The 8028-nt window shown below is 38.9% G+C and overlaps 1 pseudogene; it reads left to right on the forward strand.

The window, feature by feature from the left end:
* Positions 1 to 7230: 7230 nt before the first annotated feature.
* On the forward strand, positions 7231 to 7680 carry LOC124517549 (40S ribosomal protein S17-like; annotated as a pseudogene).
* The last annotated feature ends 348 nt before the right edge of the window (positions 7681 to 8028 follow it).

The following is an 8028-nucleotide window of genomic DNA, read 5'->3' on the forward strand; positions in this document are numbered from 1 at the left end:
ATGATACAGATTTGGAAACTGGAAATTGGGGCACCTGGGTGGCTCAGTCAGTTAAGCATCTGACTCTTGATTTCAGCTCACGTCATCTCAGTTTCTGAGTTTGAGCCCTGCATCAGGCTCTGCGCTGATAATGCAAAGCCTGCTTGGGATTCTCTCTCTCTCTCTCTCTTTCTCTGCCCCTCCCCTGCTCTCTCTCTCTCTCAAAATAAATAAATTAAATAAATTTAAAAAAAAAAAGCTGGAAATCATGACTTAAGCCTTAGCTCTGCAGTTTGCTGTCTGTGTGGTGGTAAAGACTCAACCTCAGAGCTCTGTGCTGGGCATTTATGCTGGTTCCATCCTTCTCACAGAGACGTCACCATGAAAGCAGTAAACATGTGAGTGTATTGGGAAGGACTAGTTGTCCTACAATTTAAGTCATTATTATCATTGCTCTGAGATCCCAATAGTGTATTCCCATGTCTAGAAGAATACTGGCTTGACCTTTTGAATTTTATTTTAGGATTTGATTCCATTGTTATGAAAACATCTTTTAGTGACATCTGTTTTGTTTTGTGTGTGTGTGTATATATATATATACACACATATACATATATATGTATACATGTATATGTATATATGTGTATATATATATATATATATATATATATATATATATATATAAAACAAATGGTAAGAATAGGAAATCCCTCCCCATTTCTTGATAAGCCCTGGCTGTAGAATCTGCCTTTGTCATTGATGAGCTTAGCTGACAACCTAGGAGTGTTTCTGGAGGATGGCCTCCATCAAAGACAGAGGAACAAAAGAGGACTGGGTGTGTCTAGGTACCAATCTATAAAGAATGGGGTTTCATATCCCACTTTCCAAACCTGAGCACCATATTTTTTATTTTCAGTGTTTTTAATTTAGGCTCGGGCAAAACACTGGGAACTACAATGAATTGTTGTTGAATGGATGAATGGCTGTTGAGAAAATGTGTTATTTTTGTGTAGTGTCCTATCAGTGTGAAACAGTCAAGAAATTGCCATTGGTGTGAAAACTTTAGCTCAATAACTCAGAGGTAAAGAAAATTGGCACAAGAACATTAACTCTCCATTTGGACAGAATCTCTGAACTTTGTGAGGTTCACCTATCATTGTAAAACTCTAAAGATCAAGTTTATTTTGGAAGCTCTGCTACAACCTCTAGTATCATGTTACCAATAGTGTAGCCGAGGTAAAGACAGAGAACAACATTCTATTTCTGAATACACATCTCTATTGTTTTAACGCTCACAATGTTTGTTTTACTAATGCAGCAAGGAGGGAAGATCACAAATTATGTCTTAGGTTAGCGTTTAACATTTTGTTTTTCCAAAGTAACCTTCCTATGATCAACGCCATTACTGAAGATCACAGTTTTAATAACTCATATCTTGAATGTGAATAAGTAATTATTACTGAGGATTCTTTGGCTAGGATTGACCGCCATCAAACCTGTCAACCTATGTCTATTTTCTGTTACTGACCTAAGCAGTGATATAAACCTATTTTGGGGTAAACAAACAAGAATGAATGCTAGCTAAGATCCCCTGTGGTACACAAGGACTCATGTTGTATGTGTTTGTGTGTGTGTGTGTGTGTGTGTGTGTGTGTGTGTGTCAGGAGCTAAAATCACACCATCTCATTGGGATACCCCAAAGTATATGCAACCAAGAAAACAGCCAGCCTCTCTGGGAGAAAACATCACACCAGTTATGCAGGGGTCTTGGAAGTATGAAGTTGTAGCCATGTAGAGTCCTTTACCAGTGATTGGCAACAGCAAATAATAGTTGGTGATTAATGCTAGAAACCTTCTGATAAGGGCCTTTAACACCAAAACAAATAAGGAAGGTCTGACAAATATGGCTCCAGTTTATTAAATCTTACAAACCATAATAGCCTGAGTTTGGTAAGGTTTATTTGGATTGTTTCTTTTGTCTCTTTGTCAGGAGCATTCTAAATTAAATTTATTTCCTTGATTTGAGTTAGTTCAATTTCTTAAAAAAAATTTTTTTTCCTCTGTCAAATAGAATATATTATGATGGTTAATTTCATGTTTCACCTTGATCAGACTGAAGAAAGCCCAGATAGCTGGTAGAACATTATTTCTGGATGTGTCTGCAAGGATGTGTCCAGAGAGATTTGCATTTGAATCCATATCTGCATAAAGAAGACTGCCTTCACCAATGAGGGTGGGCATCATCCAGTAAGCTGGGGTCTAGAACAAAAAGGCAGAGGAAGGGCAAATTCTCTCAGCGTGAGCTGACACATTCATCTTCTTCTCCCTCAGACATTGGTGCTCCTGATTCTTAGGCCTTCAGAGTCAGTCTGAATTATACCACCAGATTCTGGTTCTTCAGCTTGTAGAGGGCATATCATGGATCTTCTCAGCCTCCATAATCATGTGAACCAGTTCCTATAATAATCTCCTCTTATAACATATATCCTATTGGTTTTGTTTTTCTGGAGAATCCTGACTAATACATTAAGTAATAGGTCTAATACCAAACCAAGTGTGGTAAAGAATAGAGAGAAATAAAAGTCTTGATATAGTCCTCAAGAAATATAGAATCAAGTTTGGTAGGGTCAAAGAAACAAGAAATAATGATTAACATGTGGTCAGATGAGTCAGGGAAAGCCATTGCACTGTAACTAGTGAATCCTATTCATTGATTCATTTCATTTATTCCCTCGCTTATAAAACATTTCCTGAATTCCAAATGGCAGCAGGTGATTATGCTAGTGAGGAATGTCCATTCTTATCAGAAAGTCCCTGGTTATGCAGGAGCCATCTAATCCACCCTTTGCATTTGGATTGGCAGTTTTCTTTTTCTCTATTTTTTAATTGTTCCATTTCCAAAGACTTCAATGTAGTCGTGGAATGTGGTTTTCCTTTTCAGAAAATCCAGTGCCAGCATTGTTCCCTCAGGCCAGCAATTCCCAGGCTTTGATATTTTAGTTTAGTGGTGACCATTATATTTGTTTTCACAGTGAGGAAATCTAAGTAATTTTGGGCATAGTTCAAGGTTACATGATGAAGGCATGGACCCTATCCCTGAACTCACCAGCAAATGTGAACCATAATTAATGAGCAATGATTGGGCATAGAGGTGAGATAGGACCAAAGTCACACCTTTACCGTTCAGAGAACTTGCCAAGTAGACTTCAGCCTTTTGACAATGACCCCATTTCCTCATTTCTCAACCTGGAATTATATGTAGCTTATTTTTCTTTTCTTGCTTAAAGTATTACCGTACATGATCATGGGCACTGCAATTGTCAGGGTTGCTCATATCATCCATGGCTAAATCCACAGGTCTGTTCTCAGTCCTCGTTTTACTTGCATTATCTGAACGTTTGACACAGTTTATCAACCCCTCCTCCTTGAAGCACTTTCTTTACTTGATCTTTTTGGGGCACCACATTCTCTGCATTTTCTTGCTACCTCCCTGGCTGTTCCTTTCCATTGTCCTCTGGTGGTTCTTCTTCATCTCCCCAACACCCTAACATTTGGAAGCCAAACCAAGCTCATGACCATTCCTCCATACCTTTTGTGATCCTGTTTCCCAACCTCAGAAATGCAACTCTTTCCTTTCAGTTGCTCAGGCTAAAAACTCAGAGTCATTGTTGACTCCTCTTTCCTCTCACACTCCACATCCTATCTGTTATAAAGTTCTGTCAGTTCTGTCTTTAAAATGTATCCAGAATGTGAACCCTCTCACCACCTCCACTACTTCCCTGGCCAAGTCACCATGTCTCTTTACTGGAAGCTACCAGTAGCTTTCTCCCTGCTTCTTCCCTTGTACCTCTAAAATGCACCCATAACACAGCACAGTGAGTCTTTAAAATATGTCATTTCATGTCATATTGAAATGACATATTTTGCTCAAAATTGTCCAATAGCCCCCATCTCACTGAGGGTAAAAGACAGTCCTTGCAATGACTTACAAGGCCTTCCATGACCTGGCACCTAAAAGTTTTCTGATTTCATCTTCTATTCTTTCTGTTCTGATGCCTCTCCAGCCACACACCTGCTTTCTGTTTCCCCACCGTTCCAGGAATGCCCCTAACTTGGGAATTTTATACTAACTATTCCCTCTGTTTGCAGTGTTCTCCCTTCAGGGAGCCATGTGGCTCACTCCCATACCTCCTTCAGGTCTTTGCTCAAGTGTCACCTTATTAGAAAGCTTCCCAGCTAACTTACAATTGCAACCGTATCTCTCATCCCAGCACTCTCTTCCCTTTTCCTGTTTAATTTTTTCCCATAGCACATATCATCATTTGATATACTATTTATTTTACTTATTTACTGATGTTCTCCCTCTCATCCACAAAATGTAGGCTCCATGTATACAGGGAATTTTTGGTGTGTTTTATTCATGGCTATATGCCTAGCACCTAGAATAATGTTTGGCATATAGTAGGCTAGAAAATATTAATAAGTATTTTGAATGAATGGTCATATCTTGCTTCAAGGCCATGTGATGAAACAAATCTCAAGTAAAGCTCAAACACAAGGCTCTGAGGAAATGATTTCCATGACCACTTATCTGCTTACACTACCACAAAGAACAAGAAGCTGTATTGTTTTTGCTTTATTTTGTTTTGATTCCCTTATACATCATGTCCTTGTATAATGTATAAGCATGTCCTTAGACAATGTATACAGCCTGTCCTTGTATCCCAGGACAGCTGTCCCTTCCCATTTACTCTGCTCTGTTCTCCCTCCATCATGTGGTTTCTCCACCATAGTATAGTCTGTTCTTTCTAAAGAGGAAAACTACCTTACTAAAATGTAAATAAATCTTAGAGTTGGCCTGTACATCAAAGATAAGTATAAAGCAATGAGACTGAAGCAGAGATTTTCCATTATAAAAAAACAAACTATTTGAAAAACCAGGAGTCAATTTTTTTTCCTGCTCTTGACCTTGAGCAAACTGGGCTGGTTAGTCTAGGGTAGAAATGGAATGGGGCTTCTAGCTGGATTGAATGTGTCAACTGGGTGTATTAGCTGCTAATTTAGGATCATGATATGCTTCAAATAACATTTAAATATCTGTATGCTATGTTGTTGGGGAAAGTTCTCAGTTATATCCTTCTCACCCTGCATATCAGCAAAACAGCCAGGGTGGATCTGTAATGTCTATGCTTAATGCACTCTAATGGGCTGGTTTCTACTAGTCACAGACACATGCCAGTTTTTGTTACAGTTGATGCACGTGGTCACTCACAGTACCTTAATGTAGTTTAGCTCACCGACCATGATTTATATAACCTACAGTTTCTGTCTAGTTGACTCATTCATTCTCTCAATCCTTGAATCATCTAAACCTTCCTTAATAATTTCACCTGCATTTTGTCTTCTAGTCCAGAACTTCCCTGTTCATTCTTTAACCCATAGAGAAACCATCAGCCAGTTAATATCACCACATTATCACCCCAGCCACCACGCTCCTGCTCCAAATTCTATTTGAGTCAATCCTAGAATCTCCAGCCTTTTTTCAGAGTTAGGTCTCCTGAAAGATTTGTCCTTCTCACTCTTTTCAACACCTACGATCCCAATACTGCTTCTAGGAGCAGAGGATGTACACTAAGGCCCCAAACAAACAGTTTTTCCCTACACTTAATTTTCACAGACTCCTCTCTAGCCTGTCTAAGGAGGAAGGGAAGATAGCTAAGATAGCTCTGAAGGACATTGCCCAGGGACACAGGCCCACTTAGAGACTGAGCTTAGTAATAAGATTATAGAATGCTTCCCCTCCTCCACATATACCCCCACCACTGCCACCAACAGGGCTTCAGTATAATAACAGTGGCCTACAGCTGAAAGAGTTCTGAGAGACAGGTTTTCTCTAAGGTGAAGTACTTAGGAAAGCCCAAAGTTAACAAGGGAGATACAACGAGGATGTAGGAGAACTTTGAAACTTCTGGCACCTACAGCTCCAGCAAACATTAAACACAGCGCAACTCCTAGCTAGGTTAACACAAAATCTCACACTAATGGCCTATTACCTGATACATCACGTGAGGCTTTCAACAAAAAATTACTTGGCAAAAAAAAAAAACAAACAAACAAAAAAAACACAGCCTGAAGAAAGAGAGCAAGTGTCAGAACCATACATAGATATAACACAGTTACTAGAATTATTAGACATGGAATTTAAAATCATTATGTTGAATATGTTAAAGGCTCTAATGGAAGAAAATAAGCAACATGCAAAACAAGTGGTTAATGTAAGCAAAAAGATGGAAACTCTTAAGAAAGAATAAAAAAGAAAGGCTACATATAAAAAACACTGTAACAGAAGTGAAGAATATCTCCAATGGAATCATTAGTAGACTGGATATGAATGAGGAAAGAGTCAGTGAGCTTCCAGATATGTCAATAGAAACTTTTCAAACTGAGATGCATAGAGGAAAAACAAGTGGAAATGAAATAAAACAGAACATCCAAGAACCATGAGACAATTACAAAAGATGAAACTTATGTATAGTTGGGATATCAGAAGGAGAAGAAAGTGAGAATGGAGTAGAGAAAATATTTGAAATGATAATGGCCAAGAACAGACACCAAACTACAGATTCAGGAAGCTCAGAGAATACCAGGTTGGATAAATATCAAAAGGAATATACCTTGGCATATCATACTCAAATTTCAGAGAATCAATGACCAAGAGAAAATCCTTAAAGAAGCTAGAGAAACAAAACATCTTACATATAGGGGAGGAAAGGTGTGAATTACATTGGGCATCTCATCAAAAGCCATGCAAACAACAAGAGAGAAGAGTGAAATATTTAAAATGTTGAAAGAAAAAACCAACCAACCCAGAGTTCTATATCCCTCAAAACTGTCATTCAAAAATGAGGATGGTGTGCCTGGGTGGCTCAATCAGTTAAGAGTCCAATTTGATTTTGGCTGAGATTATGATCTCATGGCTCATGAGATTGAGTCCCACGTCAGACTCTGTGCTGACAGCACAGAGCCTGCTTGGGATTCTCTCTCCCTCTCTGTCTCTGCCCCTCCCCCATTCACCCTCTCTTTCCCTGTCTCTCAAAATAAATAAATAAACTTTTTTAAAAAGTGAAGGAGGTTATATGAGTGAAAAAACAAGCCACAGACTGGAAGAATATATTTGTAAAACACACATCTGATAAGAGACTTGTAGCCAAAATATGCAAAGAACTCTTAAAACTCAATGATAAGAGAACAATGAAACCCAGTGAAAAAGTAGGCCAAAATTACTCTTTTACCCTCTCCACCAACACAGGCTGCATTCACACCAAAACCATGAAGAAGGCCACCCGAGTCATCACTGAGAAGTACTACACACTCCTGGAAGTACTTCCATGCCAATGAGCACATGTGTGAGATCACCATTATTCCCAGCAAGAAGCTCACAACAAGATTGCAAGCTATGTCACACATCTAATGAAGCGGATTCAGAGAGGCTTGGCGAGAGGAATCTCACCATACTGCAGGAGGAGAAGAAAGAATTATGTTTCTGAGGTCTCAGCCCTGGATCAGGAGATCATTGAAGTAGATTCTGATTCTAAGGAAATGCTGAAACTCTTGGACTTTGGCAGTCTGTCCAATCTACAGGTTGTAGACACTCAGTCTACAATTTGGATCAACTTCAAAACACCACGTGGATCTGTTTGAATCTTTCTATTGGGCTGTATTATCTTCAATAAACCTTGGACAACAACAACAACAGAAAGTAGGCCAAAACCTGAACAAATACCTCACCAAAGATGATATACAGATGGAAAATAAGCATGTGAAAAGATGCTCAATATTATATCTTTATAGAATTGCAAATGAAAACAACAATGAGATCCTGCTACACACCTGTTCAAATGGCAAAAATCCCAAACACTGACAGCACCAAATACTGACAAGGATGTGGAGCAGCAGGAGCTCTTACTGCTGGTGGGGATGCAAAATAGCACAGCCACGTTGGAAGACATTTTGGCAGTTTCTTACAAAGCCAAACATAGTCTACCATAT

Source organism: Lynx rufus, unplaced genomic scaffold (assembly GCF_022079265.1).
Source record: "Lynx rufus isolate CCGP_SWC_20201006 ecotype Redwood Valley unplaced genomic scaffold, mLynRuf1.p SCAF_22, whole genome shotgun sequence".
NCBI lineage: Eukaryota > Metazoa > Chordata > Mammalia > Carnivora > Felidae > Lynx > Lynx rufus.